At 45.0% G+C, this 19,182-nt stretch overlaps 1 protein-coding gene across 1 annotated transcript in view; it reads right to left on the minus strand.

Annotated features, from left to right (window-relative positions):
* Positions 1 to 18,542, minus strand: part of DZIP1L (DAZ interacting zinc finger protein 1 like) — an 82,956-nt gene extending 64,414 nt beyond the window's left edge. The window contains exon 1 of the mRNA XM_040348723.1: positions 18,443 to 18,542. The gene's annotated coding sequence lies outside the window, so the exon portion shown is untranslated. The remainder of the gene's footprint in view (positions 1 to 18,442) is intronic.
* Positions 18,543 to 19,182: the final 640 nt, after the last annotated feature.

Raw genomic sequence — 19,182 nt, forward strand, 5'->3', positions numbered from 1 at the left:
GAAATGTATCAAATACTTGTTCCAGAAAAAAATTGTTGCAGAATTTTCTCAAGGAAGTGATACAATAATTACATTTGTTACACAATTAACAGTTTACTGCAACATGGAAGAGGATTTTCCTCCACATTTCTTATCACCAATATGTTGGTTTTTCTTTGTGAATTTGTCGCATTCATCTGTACTAACAATGAAAATGTTGCACAGTTTTTATGAATTTGACGCAAGGCTCCCACCAGGAACGTGTTGCAAATGCCTTATTGCATCACTCCCAATTTGTTCTTGTTTTAATGACATTGGCACATCCTATGTGATTTGCATTCCATATATTGGTAGATAAATGCTTACCTGATATATAATGTGCTGTTTAAGGATCAAAGCTGCCCATATACTCTGATGACAACTGCTGGTGACATGTGACTCCTTCCATGGCTGTGTGCACCAGGCTGTGTAATTTATACTGGGTTGGCATTCCTTGGTTAATATATTAATGTTGCTCAGTAACCAGACCTGGCCCCTTCCTGCTCTCTTCACACAGGCTCACTATTGATATAACTACTTGCAGCATCTTTTTTGGACACATCTAAAAATTGTATGTAGACAGCAAAAGAACAATGCATTAACCGGTATGGTGTTTGTTTTAATTTCATTAGAAAAGGCTGCAAACTGAGAAGGAAATCCGATTTGGTAGATTTTGCTTTTAGGGCTTGTTTAGACCTGCGGTTGGGGGGAGGCAGTAAAAACACAAGGTTGAGCCGCATTTTTACCACCCACCTTAGGAAGCAAAGACAGTAAACAGGAGGCAGAAGCATGGCCAAATCTCCCCTGTTCATTGGGAAATATCGCTGCTGAACGCGACCCATCCAAGTGAAACATTTTCGCAACTGTATGCCATGCAAATGTTTGTGTTGCAGTGGTATGGCTTTTACAGGGTTAAACAGGTGGTGAGCAGTCAACATATCATCTCCTCATTGCCTGTCAAACACATCTAATAAATGATCTGATCACAGAACGCTTTTCAGAGACGCCACAATCTTGTCAAATATATAAACATAGCTTTAGCAAAATCTGATTTGTTTTAAAGATGGAGCATACCCAGCATTTGGAAATGGAAAAATCTGTAAAAAAGTTCTTTATTAAAGCAGAACAGGGTTAAATAGACCCCTGCTGACTAATTAACCACTTCAGCCCCGGAAGGATTTACGTTCAGGAAGTGGTTCTGAAATCCTGACAGGACGTCTATGGACGTCCTGCAGGATTTCATGCCACGCACGCCCGTGGGGGTGCGCAGCGCGGCGATCGGTGATGCGGGGTGTCAGTCTGACACCCTGCATCTCCGATCTCGGTAAAGGGCCTCCGGCGGAGGCTCTTCACCACGTGATCAGCCGTGTCCAATCTCGGCTGATCACGATGTAAACAGGAAGAGCCATTGATGGCTCTTCCTCACTCGCGTCTGACAGACGCGAGTATAGGAGAGCCGATCGGCGGCTCTCCTGACAGGGGGGGTTCGCGCTGATCGTTTATCAGCGCAGCCCCCCCTCGGATCGCCACACTGGACCACCAGGGAAGGGCAAAAAAAAAGAGGGGCAATAAAAAAATAAAAAATAAAAGTCAGTAAAAAAAAAAAAAGGGCAGTAAAAAAAATATGCCAATCAGTGCCCACAATTGGGCACTGACTGGCAACATGGATACATCAGTGCCACCCCACAGTGTCCATCAGTGCCACCCAACAATGTCCATTAGTGCCACCCCACAGTGCCCATTCATGCCCAGTGCCCACCTATCAGTGCCCATCTGTGCCACCCATAAGTACCCATCAGTGCCACCCATAAGTGCCGCCCATGAGTGCCCATCTGTGCCGCCTATGAGTGCCCAGTGCCGCCTATGAGTGCCCATCAGTTCCCATCAGTGCCGCCCATGAGTGCCCATCAGTGCCGCCTATCAGTGCCGCCTATGAGTGCCCATCAGTGCCGCATACCAGCGCCGCCAATTAGTGCCCATAAGTGCCACCTCATCGATGTCCATCAGTACTACCTCATCGATGTCCATCAGTGCCATCTCATCGGTGCCCATTAGTGCCGCCATATCAGTGCCCGTAATTGAAAGAGAAAAATTACTTATTTACAAAAAAATTAACAGAAAAAGAAAACGTATTTTTTTTTTAAAGAGGTGATCAAATACCACCAAAAGAAAGCTCTATTTGTGGGGAAAATGGATGCCAATTTTGTTTGGGTACAGTGTAGCATGACCGCGCAATTTCCATTCAAAGTGCGACAGTGCTGAAAGCTGAAAATTGGCTTGGGCGGGAAGGTGCGTAAGTGCCTGGTATGGAAGTGGTTAATGACCAGGCCTTTGTGCGATACGGCATTGCACCACTTTAACTGATAATTGCGCAGTCCTGCGACACTGTACCCAAACAAAATTGACATCCTTTTTCCCACAAATAGAGCTTTGTTTTTGGTGGTATTTGATCACCTCTGCGTTTTTTTTTTTTTTGCGCTATAAACAAAAAAAAAGTGACAATTTTGAAAAAAATATATATTTTTTACTTTTTGCTTTAATAAATATCCCAAATCTTTTTTTTTTTAAACACAAATATATTCATCAGTTTTGGCCAATATGTATTCTTCTACATATTTTTGGTGCGTTTGACATGCATGTCAAATTGGCGGCACTTGCCGACAATGGCACTGTCCTAATCAGTGCGACGCCGCATCTGCAATATCGATATCAAAAGTAGTTTTTGTACTACTTTTTGCAATTTCGGGCCGCGATTAAAAATTGACTTCTGTGCAGAAACCTGAACAGATGTCTCTGAAATCGCATCCGAAATAGGGACTGACAAGCGGGCGTAAAATCGTGCAAGTTCAGCTGAACTCGCACAGCTTCGTTCGCGTAGCCCAGTGTGAACCTAGGCTAAGTGTATATAGATTGGTTTGCACAAAAGTTATAGCATCTACAAAATAGGGGATAGATTTATGGCATTTTTTTTTTTTTTTTTTTACTAGTAATGGCGGCGATCTGCGAATTTTAGCGAGACTGCAACAATGCCGCGGACACTTTTGACACTATTTTGGGGCCATTGACATTTATACAGCGATCAATGCTATAAAAATGCACTGATTACTGTGTAAATGTCACTGGCAGGGAAGCGGTTAACACTAGGGGGCAATCAAGGAGTTAACTGTGTTCCCTGGGAGGTGTTCTAACTGTAGGGGGGGTGGGACTGACTGGAGGAGGAGACATACCGCTGTCTCTCATCCGCTGTCAGAACAGGGATTTGTGTGTTTGCACACACAAATCCCCGTTCTGGCTCTCGTGTCCACGATCATAGGTGGCCAGCGGTCATCGCGGCCACGGGCATCGGGTCCCCCGTTCTGCAGCGGGCATGCGTGCGCACCTGCTACAGCTCTTAAAGGTGCCGACGCACCCATACAGAGTTTTGCGCACCGCTGCCAACATGCCGCAGTATATCTGCGTGAGCAGGTCGGCTAGTAGTTAAATAGAACCTGTTTTTATAAAAGATAACTTGTCTAAAACAAACTGCTATCACATAGGGGACTTTAGGCTGAACTAAAGAAATCTATAAAGCTGGCCATAGGCAGATCGAAATTTGGCTGGCAGGGACCGAATGAATTTCAAACAGTGTGTGGCCTTTTCATCTTGACAGAAGTCAATCATTTGGAAAAATGTTGGAAAACTTTTCACGATAGGCTACAGCTGCTGATCAGTGCATTCTGAAAGCAGTGGGTAGAGCTGTCAGAATAGTATGCAAACAGGGAGACCATATGTGAAGCGCTGAAAGGAATGGGGACATCAACATCAAGGCAATTGTTATTAAAAAAGTCAATTTTATTGCCAAGAGAAACTTAGAAGTTTGACAGGTACACTTTCACTGTCAACCGGTGACCCTAGCGCAAATTTACTGGGAGGATAAGCTCAATCATTTAGCTCATCCAAGTTCTAGGCCTGTGGCAGAGGCTCCATCAGAGCCAGGTCTGTGGCAGAGACCTGCTCCTCCCAGCATCCTTAAAGTGACACTTCGGCTGCCAGGCCTGTGGCAGGGGTCTGTCCGAGGGCACTTCACCCACTCTGGCTGGAGTGGCAATGAACTGTATCTACTACTACTGAGCAGGATTGCTCTTCTTCTATCCAGGCCTGATACTGCAAGGTTCTCTTACTTCATAAACCTTTCCTGTCCTACCTCATGTTGATGTTGGTTGTGTTGGGCCAAGAAATAAAGCATTCAGAAAACCTATTTCGCTGACTGGAAATTTGTTTACTGCTCTACTCACTGCTATCACCCTAGACAAAGATTAGAGGTAACTTAATTTGCCGATCCCAAAAACAACCAGCAGCACCTGAGGGGGTAGCGCTACACGTGGGGGCTCGTCCGGGATATCGGCTGTTACCTCTGGCAACAAGTATTGTGAGTACAAGATTTATTAAAGAGCGAAGTGTCGTGTTTTGAACTGTCCGGTTATGAGGGAATTAACCTCACACAGCTAAGCTTGGGCGTACGTGCAGCACAGCACGTGCCTGAAACGTGCCTGGACAAGTTCTTCAAGTGGGAGGAGCCACCCACCCCTGCGTGAGAGACGTATAATAAAGTCTTCGCGTCAAACCAGCAGAACACCGCCCACCTGCAAGAGAGGAGGAGAACCACGTGGCGATGTCTGCCTTCCTACAACCGGGTGTTGTCGTTCTGCGACTGAGGTCTCCCACTACCTCATCGGGGGTCCTCAGCATGTTTGCACCGCCGGGAGTCCCTGTGACTGACACAGGTATTCGCCTGTCCACAGAGGGACAATTTGTGTTGCTGTCCAGGGGAGGAACAGAGATGCTGGGCCTGTCCTGCCCGCGATGCGGGGAACTGTCCATTAAAATACAGCCCTTCGCCCGATGGCAGCGATGTTTGGAGGGGTTGGGTTCAGTCAGTTAGAGGGGGTCCTTGCCAACTTCTCCACAGCAGTACGGGAAGATTCAGCAAGAAAATAAATGTTTTATCTTGTTACTTCCCTTTTGCTGCTATTTCTTTGCAATTGAATTTGGACTGCCACAGTACCAGCGCACTGACCGATAGGGGCAGTGTTCCGCAACGTTCTCATTGCAGGACAGAATTGTATATATGGTTTTATATTTCTTGCCACAGAGTAAAAGTAAATTATCCTCAGCACTTACACTCCCTGGGATGAGAGGGAGATTTTGCGTTCGGGCCCGAGCGTGCAGTCTCACTTCTGACCTTGGAGAATTGTATATAGAAATGTTCTCAAAATATTAGGATGTATATTTTGTATGCTCTTTTATATATTTTATGCAGGTTCTGGACCCACCTACTATCAACACTGCGGAGAATGGGCAGCATAGATAGATAGGGCTGTGTATGTGTGTATGTCATATGTTATTTAAATTGCCAATATTGTAATTTAATGTTTACAATTTTGTTTTCTCTTCTTTTTCCTACTTTTCTATACGGTTTAGCAGGTATCAGGCTGGCATTCAGGCTTGAATGCCTTAGGACACTGGGGACAGTGTCAATTCAAGTGGGGGGAGTATGTAGCGCCCCCTTACTTTCAGTAAAGGCGCTACGCTAAAGTTAGTGGGAGAATGAGAGACATAATTTGTTCTCATTCTGAATTTGTGTCAAATTTGGCTGTCGCCAAATCTGGATTGTTCTGTGTGCTAGACTGCGTTCTAGGGATGCGGTACCATCCTTGGGCGGCAGGTGGCACCAGAGAGGTCCAGGCGGAGCCGCTTTTCCTCAGCAGCCAATTAGAGGAGTTTTCCCTCGCGGGGCATGCTGGGGAGGAGTATTTCTGTGGCGGAGGCTGTTGTTCTTGGTTCTTCGCGGGTTCCTGGTTTCCGGGTGCGACACCCACCGTTAGGGTGTACGCACATCGCGGGCCCCACCACTATGGCCTACCTGGCCTGGGGTCGCGCGCAACGAGGAGTTCCTGACTCTGGGCCCTCCTGGCCTGGAGCAACTGATGCCAGTGACTGACTGGGTCCCCCTTCTACTGGAGGAGATCCCAGGCTGTATGCCTTTCGGTGGGGGGTCGGCTTGAGGAGAACCCGGAGGCGGGTTGTCCAAAAGGGCTTGAACAAACCATCGGGGATCTGGTGACCGGGACATTGACAGGTACACTTTCACTGTCAACCGATGACCCTAGCGCAAATTTACTGGGAGGATACGCTCAACCATTTAGCTCATCCAAGTTCTAGGCCTGTGGCAGAGGCTCCATCAGAGCCAGGTCTGTGGCAGAGACCTGCTCCTCCCAGCATCCTTAAAGTGACACTTCGGCTGCCAAGCCTGTGGCAGGGGTCTGTCCGAGGGCACTTCACCCACTCTGGCTGGAGTGGCAATGAACTGTATCTACTACTACTGAGAGCAGGATTGCTCTTCTTCTATCCAGGCCTGATACTGCAAGGTTCTCTTACTTCATCAACCTTTCCTGTCCTACCTCATGTTGATGTTGGTCGTGTTTGGCCGAGAAATAAAGCATTCAGAAAACCTATTTCGCTGATTGGACATTCGTTTACTGCTCTACTCACTGCTATCACCCTAGACAACGTTCAGAGGTAACTTATTTTGCAGATCCCAAAAACAACCAGCGGCTCCTGAGGGGGTAGCGCTACACGTGTTTACCATATAGCTGCTGAGTGTGATTGGGCAGGACTCTACACTTTGTAGTCCATTGTTCACAGATACTACATACCTTGTTATTGGCGCCAGACTTTTTTTGTTGTCAGAGCTGTCAGAACACAATGTCCTGGCAGGGGAATTCAAACATCACCGCCTAAAAGTATGACCAGCTTTACACAAATTAACTACTTGCTGCCCGTAAGATGTCCATGGACATCCTTGGGTTTTAGTAGTTATACCAGGATGATGCTTGCACCTACAGGCATCATCCCGGTATGGATCTTTTCAGCCAGCGATTACCTGTAAGTGATCTAATTAGCACTCCTGCCCAGAGGCGGCTCTTTAACCCCTTAACGCCCGCCGCACGACTATTTACGTCCACAGAATGGCACGTACAGGCAGAAGGACGTATATATACGTCCTTGCCTTCTAGCGGGTGGGGGGTCCGATCGGGACCCCCTCCGCTGCGTGCGGCAGGCGGATTTCTTCGAGGAGCGATCCGGGACGACGTTTATAGCCGCTCCGTCGCGATCGTTCCCCGGAGCTCAAGAACGGGGAGAGCCGTATGTAAACACGGCTTCCCCGTGCTTCACTGTGGCGGCGTATCGATCGAGTGATCCTTTTTATAAGGGAGACTCGATCGATGACGTCAGTCCTACAGCCACACCCCCCTACAGTTGTAAACACACACTAGGTGAACCCTAACTCCTACAGCGCCCCCTGTGGTTAACTCCCAAACTGCAACTGTCATTTTCACAATAAACAATGCAATTTAAATGCATTTTTTACTGTGAAAATTACAATGGTCCCAAAAATGTGTCAAAATTGTCCGAAGTGTCCGCCATAATGTCGCAGTCACGAAAAAAATCGCTGATCGCCGCCAATAGTAGTAAAAAAAAATTTATAAAAATGCAATAAAACTATCCCCTATTTTGTAAACGCTATAAATTTTGCGCAAACCAATCGATAAACGCTTATTGCAATTTTTTTTTACCAAAAATAGGTAGAAGAATACGTATCGGCCCAAACTGAGGAAAAAATTGTTTTATATATTTTTGGGGGGATATTTATTATAGCAAAAAGTAAAAAATATTGAATTTTTTTCAAAATTGTCGCTCTATTTTTGTTTATAGCGCAAAAAATAAAAAACGCAGAGGTGATCAAATACCACCAAAAGAAAGCTCTATTTGTGGGGAAAAAAGGACGCCAATTTTGTTTGGGAGCCACGTCGCACGACCGCGCAATTGTCTGTTAAAGCGACGCAGTGCCGAATCGCAAAACCTGGCCTGGGCATTTAGCTGCCTAAAGGTCCGGGGCTTAAGTGGTTAATTAGGTAAGTTTTCCTCCATTCCACGGGCAGACACATCTTTAAAGCTTGACATTTTAGGTATCTAATCATCTTTCACGTTATACAAAATAAAATCGGGCTAACTAAAGTGTTTTTTTTTTTTTATTATTATTATTAACCCCCCTGACGGTAAACCCGAGCGTGACTCGGGGTTGGTTTTACATGTTAGGATCGGCAAACCCGAGTCACGCTCGGGCTGGACGGGCTTACCTTTCGCTGGATCCACAGGCTTGGTTTACTCACCTTGTCCCTGGATCCAGCGATGCCACCCGCTGTGTGAGCGAGCGGGACCTCCTCGCTCGATTCACAGTCCCCGTGTGACGCCGATCTCCGTTCCCTGCGACGTTACGACGCACGGGGACGGAGAACGGCGCCAAATTCAAAAAAGTAAACAAACACATTACATACAGTATACTGTAATCTTATAGATTACAGTACTGTATGTAAAAAATACACACACCCCTTGTCCCTAGTGGTCTGCCCAGTGCCCTACATGTACTTTTATATAATAAAAAATGTCATTTCTGCCTAAAAACTGTAGATTGTCCAAAAGTGTCCCTTTATGTCAAAAATGGTTTTAGATCAGCTAGAAAACAGCGATAATAAATTATAATCACTTGCAGAAATGTGCGATAGCGATTTGCGGGGAAATTCGTCATAAAAAAAATAAAATAATGACAGCGACAATTCTGCAACTGCAAATTTCAGTGATTTTGAGTTGATTACATTATTGAATAATTTTTATTATAATTATATTATTATTTGTTATAATTATTTATAATTATTTATTATATTATAATTTATAATTTTGTTTTAAAAAAAAAAATCATACCCGGGATGCCTACAAGACTCTTGCTTGGTCAGATTTAAGTGAGTTATTTCTAAAAATTACAGGCCTACAGTATAAAACGCCAATTTCCTTGCAAAATAAATGTACCGCTTTTGGTACGTAATTCCAGACAGAATCATACCGCCAGGGAGGTTAAGGAAAGTGTTTTTCTACAAAAAAAAAATTGCGGTTGAAAAAACGCTGCGCAAATACCATGTGACATAAAAAAAAATTCAACACCTAACATTTTATTCTATAGTGCCTCTGCTAAAAAACAAAAAAGATATAATGTTTGGGGGTTCTATATAATTTTCTAGCAAAAAAAAAAAAGTTGATTTTTACATGTAGGAGTGAAGTGTCAGATTTGGCCCAAATACGAAGTGGTTAAACTTAAAATTACATTTATTTTCTGTTTATTTAACACATATCTGCATTAATTTATATTTTTAAGCTACCTGGAGCCCAGCTTGAAATCTGCACTTTTCCACTGCTAATTTCTTTATGGAACTTCGGGAGATTCAGAGGATAGTTGCGGAATTTTCTTTATCTTAAGCCAACAAAGTTCAACATGCAGGAATTTGACAGAAACACAGAGCTCTTTGTATTAAATGAAGAGGACAAATGTCATTGTCCCACAACCACAAATGACCACACGTTGAAAAGTAGCGGTACTGCGCCTTGACTGCCAGCCAAATGCCATAACAACAGTTATAAGTACATAAACTTCAACCGTGATAGAAAATCATGCTCTGATAGTCTAATGGAAAGTCCAACAACTAGAAACTTTAGAATATTTGGTTATCAGTGTGTTTGGTTATCAGTGTGGGATATGAATGTGTTTATCTTCTTTAATGTGAGATTTAAGTTGTATATTTAAATGAGATGCTTAAAGTGGGACTTACACACTTTTGTTATTCTTTTGGAATATCATCAGGTGTACCCAGGCAGCATGAACACAAGACGTATAATAATACCAAAGGACCGAATGTCTAAATAACACCAGACTGAAATAATAAAACTGAAATAACAATATTCATCCAAGCAGTACAATTGCATACAAATGAAGGTCATACATCTTATTGAATTCAACTAAATAAAACGTAAAAATAATTGCAAAACAATCATCTACTGTATTATTTGTAATATAAATATTTCATGGTCAGTGTTGCTTTGACTGGTGCTCAATCAGATCAATCTGGAGAAAGGGTTAAATTGATTGGTGTTGCATTGAAATGTCCCAAAATACAAATAAAATCTGAAAAATCATGTGCTGCCAACAGGTAAAAAGAATGAGCAGCACATCAGCTTTTATTCCCTTCTGCTACCAGTGGCGGCCGTCCCATAAGGGGCGCAGGGGTGCTGCCCCCACCCCCCTTAATTTGCATGCAAGGCGCCAGACTAATGCATTTTTATGAGATCTGCTTTTTTTTTTTTTCAAGCATATGATTAGAGCCTGAGACTTTAATTGGCTTGAAAAAGGTTGTGCTTGGGTGCAATTCGCTATTGGTTTCTGGCTTCTCCTCACGGGCCAATCAGGACAGGGGGAGGATCTAAAGAAGACCAGGTTAGCTAGGAGGAGAAGCCAGGGAGGCTGCGGCGCCGTGACCACTGGAGGGATGACTACGGACCTGGGGGTTTGTTTGCTGCCCCACCAAAAATGTTTTGCACCAGCTGCCACATGCTATAGCTTAACACTATCTATTGAAAAAGCAAAGCTTTGCCACTTTATTGTGCTGTTCTACCCCTGCACTACCTAGAAATATCACAGCTTTGTCGGAATGGCTGCCATTCACATGTAGCAGAAGTGAATGAGAGCTGCTGCAGCATTGAGGTCTCTGAATATAATTCTATGTGCTGCACCCACCTGTCTTTACATTGGTCCTCTCTCTTCTGCTCCTGTACTAATTGACTACATAGACCTCTATGGGCTGCCCTTACCCCTGTCTTTACATCGGTCCTCTCTCTTCTGCTCATGTACTAATAGGCTACATAGACCTCTACGGGCTGCCCTTACCCCTGTCTTTACATCGGTCCTCTCTCTTCTACTCCTGTACTAATCAGCTACATAGACCTCTATGGGCTGCCCTTACCCTGTCTTTACATCGGTCCTCTCTCTTCTGCTCCTGTACTAATTGGCTACATAGACCTCTATGGGCTGCCCTTACCCCTGTCTTTACATCGGTCCTCTCTCTTTTGCTCCTGTACTAATTGACTACGTAGACCTCTATGGGCTGCCCTTATCCCTGTCTTTACATTGGTCCTCTATCTTCTGCTCCTGTACTAATCAGCTACATAGACCTCTATGGGCTTCCCTTACCCCTGTCTTTACATTGGTCCTCTTGTGGACCTGCCGCCACTCCATGCTGCTAACATTAGTATTAGTAAATAGATAGGAAAGTATATAATTTTACTTGTTTCAAACTTTTTTGTTACATTTCTTCAGTTACTTCCTGGTTTCCAGGCCTAGGCAAAATGATGGCATACATCTTCTGGAAGGGAGGAGGGGTTTTCTCAGCTAAGTACACCCTCTTGCCTACATGCCTGAGCTAAGGGCAGATAATTTCAGTAATGCTACATAAATCATCTGCTCTTACTCAATATGACTGCGGCTAGAAATGCTAGGGGGTGCTTTTTAAATAGATTTCTCAGCAAAATAAAGCAATGAGCCCTGGTTCACATTGGAGCGATTTGGCATGCGATTTGACATGTTAAATCACATTTCAAATCGGCCGTAATTGCAGGCAATGGAACCATCCGAATCGGTGTGGTGCCGCACCAATTCCCAAATGTATTTTCTGTACTACTTTTAGCGACTTTGGGGGAACAATTTCCATAGACATCTGTCCAGCAACCCACACAGAAGTCTCTGAAATCGCCTCCAAAGTTGGGACTGACATGCCGGAATGAAATTGTGTGAGTTCAGCTAAGGCTTCTTTCACACTATGGATTGTATGTCCGTTTTATAATATCCGTTACTATAGTTATTACACCTATTAACGGACGTTTATTAACGGATTTAATAACGGATACATACGGACAAATATTTTACCATTCTTCCTTTATTGAAAACGGATAATGTTAATCCGTATATATCCGTATACATCCGTTATATCATTCCTTTGTAACGTCCGTTAATAAAAACCATTTCACCCTTTCTTGAAGTCCAGCTCCAGAAGTCTTTACTGAGCATGCTCAATAAAATTAACGTCCGTTAAAATAACGGACATTTACGGAGACATTTACTAACGTCCGTGCGCCATAGACTTCAATGTTAAAATATAACGGACGTTAATATATCCGTTACTTGCAACGGAAAAAAAATTAGTGCAAGACCCGTCACATATTCCGTAATAACTAACGTCTGTACGTTATAACGGACTATTACGGATCTTTACGGAACATAAAAAAATCCCATAGACTTTAATGATATGTTATAAAGGACGTATAACTTCCGTTTTTTAACATTATCTGACGGATTTTAATACGGATTATTAAAATGGATTTATTTTGTAGTGTGAAAAGGGCCTAAACTCGCACGATTTCATTCCCACTGTTAGTGTGAACCTACACTAAGGCCCCATACACACTATTAGATTAGATTTTCTATAGATTTTTGTCTTCAGTTTTACCAAAACCATGTACAGTAGTGCAAGGGCCTGCCTGATTGTATACAAATTGAAACTCTAAGACCGCTTTCACACTGAGCCGCCCATAGCAGCAGCGGTAAAATGCTGCTATTTTCATCACCGACGCTATGGGCAGATTTGCGGCGCATTTCGGCCGCTAGTGGGGTGCATTGTGGGGCGCTAGTGAAGCAGCGCATTGCGGGCGGCATAGCCGCACTGTCCCATTGATTTCAATGGGCAGCAGCAGTGGAAGAGCGGTAAACACACGCTCCTTCTCCGCTCCAAAGATGCGGCTGGCAGGACTTTTTTTTTTACAGTACTATTGTGCTAGAGCATATTTTTAAACCTCAAAACTGCTTGTAGCGCCTGTGTACTTATCAGTACAGGTGCTATGTTAAATCTAGTGGGATGAGAGACTTACTTGCTCTCATCTGTGTTTTATTTATTTAAATTTGGCTGTCGCCAGCCCTGAACTGTCCTGTGGGTCACTCTGTTCTCCAGAGATGCTGTTTCATCTCTGGATGGTAGGTGGCGCTGGAGGGGTTCGGGCGGAGCCGCTTCTTCCCAGCAGCCAATTAGAGGAGTTTTCCCTCGCGGAACATGCTGGGGAGGGGTATTTCTGTGGCAGAGGCCTGTGTTTGGGGTTCTTCGCGGGTTCCTGGTTCCAGGTGCGGCACCCACCTTTAGGGTGTGCGCACATCACGGGCCCCGGCGATATGGCCTACTAGGCCGGGGCGCACGTGCTACGCAGAGTTCCTGACTCTGGGCTCTCATGGCCCGGAGCATCTGATTCTGCAAAGGGGCCCCAGTGACTTACTGGGTACCCCCATCTCTATTGAGAAGATCCCAAGCGAGTTGTGCTGTTCGGTGGGGGATCGGCTTGAGGAAAACCCGGAGGCAGGTGATCCAAAAGGGCTTGAACAAACCATCGGGGATCTGGGTACCGGACACTGACAGGTTGTATGCAGCAAACTGTCAGTCGGTGGCCCCAAATTACGCACTGGGAGGATTCGCTCTACTATCCAAACTTCTAAAGTACTAGGCCTGTGGCAGAGGTCTCATCCTAAGATCCAAATTTCATTAGAGCCAAGTCTGTGGCAGAGACTTGTTCCTTCCCAGAAGTTCTAAGTGACGCTCTGGCTGCCAGGCCTGTGAGAGGGGTCTGTCCAGGGGCACTTCACCCACTCCGGCTGGAGTGGCGACGTGACAGTTACAATTATTGGAGGCAGGACTGCTTTCTCTATCCATAACCTGGGTCTGCAGAGTTTATCTTTCTTTCACCAACCTATGCTGTCTACCTCAAGTTGACTGTTGGTCGTGTTGGACCAGAAATAAAGCACTGAAAAACGTCAACCAACAGCCTGGACATTCTGTTACTACTCTCATCACCATCATCACCCCTAGACACATCACAGAGGTAACTTAAATACGCCGATCCCAAATCTCACCAGCGGCTCCTCCGGGGGTAGCGCTAGAATCTTCATGTATGGAGTAACATTCTCCAGATCGTTTTTCTGGTTTGGATTGTGAATAGACATTCATATGAGTGTGCCTTCTGTGTGGCCTACTTACCTGGCTCTCCCCGGGGGAATGCTAGACATATGGTTAAAAGTGACAAAATAATATGACAAAGGTGAGAGATCCATTTAGCTACTACACCCCATCCCCCCTTTTATCTCATATCTGTATGAATCTCTATAGATACTTTCAATTTAGTGTAAGTTTACCTTTTTCACAAAAATGAAGTGAACTGAAGCAGACTTTAGTCTTAAAGGGGAGTTCCAGCCATTTTTATGTTTATTAAAAGTCAGCAGCAACAAAAAGTGTAGCTGCTGGCTTTTAATAAACAGGCACTTACCTGCTCCAGCGCTCCAGCGACGCGCCGGCCGGGGCTCCGCTCCTCTCCCCCCCTCCCCGGCCGGCGTCTTCATCTTCAGTGTGGGCACCCGGCCGTGACAGCTTTCGGCTTCACGGCCGGGCACCCACTGCGCATGCGCGAGCGCGAGCGGCGCTGCACTGCGCATGCTCGAGCGGCGCGGCACTGCGCATGCGCGAGCGGCGCGGCCCGGCGCCGCGCCGTGTAATTGGCCAGGAGATTGCCTAGGACCTGTGACGTGTCCTAGGCGATCGCCTACAGCAGCCACTTCCTGAAGGCGATTAGGCTTAGTCGCCTACAGGAAGGAGGAAGTGGGACAGGAAGTCCCACTCGTGCTGAAGCCCCCACTCCCCCCCCAAAAAAATTACATGCCAAATGTGGCATGTAAGGGGGAGAGGAGTGGGTTAAGAGGAAGTTCCAAATTTGGGTGGAACTCCTCTTTAAAGTGATACTAAAGTCAAAACATGTCATACTTACTTGCTCTGTGGAATGGATTTGCACAGAGCAGCCCAGATCCTCCTCTTCTCGGGTTCCTCCTCTGTGATCCTGGCCCCTCCCTCCTGTTGAGTGCCCCCACAGCAAGCAGCTTGCTATGTGGGCACCCGAGCACACAGTGCCCCTTTACACCACACAGTGCCTCTTCACACCCCCTTTGCACCACGCAGTGCCATATTATACCATGCAGCGTGCCTTTACACCACATAGTGCCCTTTTACACCCCCCCCCCTTTACACCACACAGTGCTTCTTTACACTACACAGTGCCTCTTTACACCTGCTTTGCACCACGCAGTGCCCTATTACACCACACAGCTCCCCTTTACATCACACAGTGCCCCTATACTCCCCCTCTCCAGCACATAGCGCCCCTTAACACATCACAGTGCCCCTTTTAATGCAAGCTTCTTCTGCACAGGCCTATAGTACCTTCGACAGGACAGTGGCACCAATCATCCTGGGGTGTCTTCAGTAAGGGAATCAGGAATTAAAGCCTTGTGGCTTCACAGCCTGGTTCCCTACTGCACATGCCAAGTTGTGCTGTGCGCTCTGACTGGTTCCTGCTGTCTTCTGGGACCTGTATGTCTCCCAGAAGACACGTGTGACAGGCAGCTCCTCCCACCCGCTGTGAGGATGACATCGGTGGCCGGAAAGTGAACCCCGGGAGAGAACACCCAACCATTGCAGTGGCATGGCTGCGGTCTGGACAGGACTGTCACTTGGTCCGGTTCCGGACCACGGTCCACTATTAAGTGACCGCTGGTACAGGATTTAGAATGGTTTTCCTAACTTCCACTTTAAAGCCCATGCTTTAATGTTAGTAAGTTACATTTTATATGTAGCGCTACCCCCGAAGGAGCCGCTGATTTGTTTTTGGGATCGGCATATTGAGTTACCTTAATGTGGCGTATGGGTGCAGTTGATTTGCTGGGAGGAACAGATCTCTCTCACAGACCTGGCTCTAGGGCCTCTGCCACAGGCCAATTACTTTAGGTGAGCTAGATGGATAAATTGAGCGAATCCTCCCAGTAGGTTTTATCATAGGTCACCGGATGACAGCAGCACGTACCTGTCACCATTCCGATCACTAGATCCCCGATTGGTTCGTTCAAGCCCTATTGGACAACCTGCCTCCGGGTTCCTCTCAAGCCGACTCCCCAATCGAACGGCACCCAGCCTGGGATCCTTTCAATAGAACCGGGAATCCAGTAAGTCAATGGAGTCCCTTTTTACCTCAGGATGAGGGTTTATGTAGACTGCAATTCTGGCCTGGTGGGCCTCGCTGGCGGGGTCCATGGATGCGCGCACCCTGAAGGTGGATGCCGCACCTGGAACTGGGACCCCGCGAAACTCGGTTAGCACATGACACCTGTCCCAGATATACCCCTCCCCAGCATGCCTTGCGAGGGAGAAACTTCTCTGATTGGCTGCTGGGGAAAGTTGCTCTGCCAGAACCCCTCTGGTGCCAGCTGCTGGCCAGGCATGGTATTGCATCCTTGGAGCACAGACTGACCCAGTGGACGTTTCTGGAGTGACAGAAGTCCCAATTTTAGCAAATTTTGAATGGGAGCAAAGTAACTCTCCCATTCCCCACTAACTTTAGCATAGTGCCCATACTGAAAGTAAGGGGGCGCTACATATATATGTGACAAAAACAGAACACCATGTGTGTAATACAGTATATTTGTGTGAGAACCCAAAAATACATTCCTGAGCAAATAACCCATAAGGGTTCAAACAGCGTATATGTGTGTGTTGCAATCTCCCCTAGGCAGTGTACAGTACAGATCCATTACATCAGGTACAGTAAGTCCCCTACTTACGAACGAGTTCCGTTCCGGGAGTTCATTTGTAAGATCAGTGCCTACAGACCAAGGCTGCCAGCACCGATCAGTGTGTTCTGGCGAGGGGAGTCCCCTGTCAGAATGAAATAGCACAGCTGGGGAGATCTCTGCACCAACATCGCTTGTGTTAGTACAGCAACCTGTCAGTTATTTTATTTTTTTCATTCAGCCCACTGGGTTGAATGAAGAAAAAAGTGTGCACTGATGTGCACTAGTAAGCACTGGTATCCAGTATGTAGGGGACTTATTGGATACCGTATGCCTGCAAATAGAAATACGTGCGTACATCAATACACAGCACACACTACACCCCCCTCCCCCATACATTTACAGATCAGATCTGCAGACTCTTCTGTTCACTTCTCCAACAATATGAAGAGGTGAGATGTACAGTATGTGTGGTGTCATCCCCTTCTCAGTCTGGGGACTGCTATATAATAATACTAATAATAACAATAATACAGTAAAACCTCGGATTGTGAGCATAATTCGTTCCAGAAACATGCTTGTAATCCAAAGCACTCTTAAATCAAAGCATTTTTTTTACAGGGTATATAAAGAGAAGAGAGGCACCTCTAATGCCGCGTACACACGGTCGTTTTTTGTCTTGTAAAAAAACGTTGTTTTTTCTCATGAAAAAAAACGAATTTTTTCAAACTTCATTTTAAAAAACGACGTTGCCTACACACCATCGTTTTTTCAAAATGCTCTAGCAAAGCGCGGTTACGTTCAACGCGTACGGTGGCACTCTGTTCCATTCAAGCTCGCGTCATAACTTGCTTCTGAGCATGCCCGGATTTAAAACCGTCGTTTTAAACGTCGTTTTAGCCCACACACGATCATTTTTTATGACACAAAAAACGAGGTTTTGAAAAACGACATAAAAAATTGAAGCATGCTCGAATTTTTTTTTTGTCGTCTTTCAGAAGACATAAAACAACGTTTTCCCCACACACGGTCATTTTAAATGACGTTTTTTAAAATGTCGTTTTTTTTCATCACAAAAAACGACCGTGTGTACGCGGCATAAGTGTAGCAATAAGTTGCTAAATGCTGTACCTTCATTAAATGTAACCATATTGCTACACTTGGAGGCTCCTCTCTTCTCTTTTATACTCAGTTGTGACATGACACTACTCTAATGCCGCGTACAGACGGTCGTTTTTTTAAAACGTCATTTAAAATGACCGTGTGTGGGGAAAACGTCGTTTTATGTCTTCTGAAAAACGACAAAAAAAAAATTCGAACATGCTCGAATTTTTTGTGTCGTTTTTCAAAACGTAGTTTTTTGTGTCAATTAAAATGATAGTGTGTGGGCAAAACGACGTTGAACACGACGTTTTTAAACCCGCGCATGCTCAGAAGCAAGTTATGAAGCGAGCTTCAATGGAACAGAGTGCCGTCGTACGTGCTGAACGTAACCGCGCTTTGCTAGAGCATTTTGAAAAACGATGGTGTGTAGGCAACGTCGTTTTTGAAAATGAAGTTTCAAAAACGTCGTTTTTTTTCATCACATAAAACGTCATTTTGTTTCATCACAAAAAACGACCGTCTGTACGCGGCATTATATCAGGACATCGCAAAATGTATTAAAACGTTTTGCTTGTCTTGCAAAACGCTCTCAAACCAAGTTACTTTCAAACCAAGGTTTTACTGTATTATCAATAATAATAACAAAAAATACTGTATTATCAATAACAATAATATTATCATTAATAACAATAATATTGTATTATCAGTAATAAAAATAACAATAATAGTAATAGTAAAGGTCCCTCTTACCTCCTGATCATGCACACTGGAGTAGCTGTCTCCTTATCTCACTCCTCCTCATCAATGTGTAACTGATCCTCTTCATGGAAGCCAAGCCGTAACCAGAGTAACAAGCCACGCCCTCCTGTATGCCTTCTCCCAGCATACAGTGCAGCTCTCCTCCAACATGTGTGTACACGCTGCTCTCTCCATACACATCCCATGGGACTGTATGGTTTCCACACTTCAGTGTCATGGTTTGCTTTACTATCACGATTGATCAGACGGTTATGGTACAGTCCCCTTCCTAGGTTCAGGTTCCGTCCCCGATTTCTGGGTGTCATTCACTCTTTCCTTCTCAGAGAATCCTAGGTAGCTGCATGCGATGACACTGCCCTCAGCCCATACCTGCGTTTATAGACCTTGTAGAATGGCTGTTTTTACTTTAACCACTTGTTTACTGGGCACATATACCCCCTTCCTGCCCAGGCGAAATTTCAGCTTTTGGCACTGTCACGCTTTGAATGAAAATTGCGCGGTCGTGGCTCCAAAACAAAATTTACATCCTTTTTCCCCCCCACAAATAGAGCTTTCTTTTGGTGGTATTTGATCACCTCTGTGTTTTTTTTTTTTTTTTTTTGCACTATAAACAAAAAAAGAGCGACAATTTTGAAAAAAAAACAACAATATTTTTTACTTTTTGCTATAATAAATATCCCAATAAAAAAAACAAACAAAAAAAAAACAATTGTTTTTCCTCAGTTTAGGCC

The sequence above is a fragment of the Rana temporaria genome, chromosome 4 (assembly GCF_905171775.1).
Source record: "Rana temporaria chromosome 4, aRanTem1.1, whole genome shotgun sequence".
NCBI lineage: Eukaryota > Metazoa > Chordata > Amphibia > Anura > Ranidae > Rana > Rana temporaria.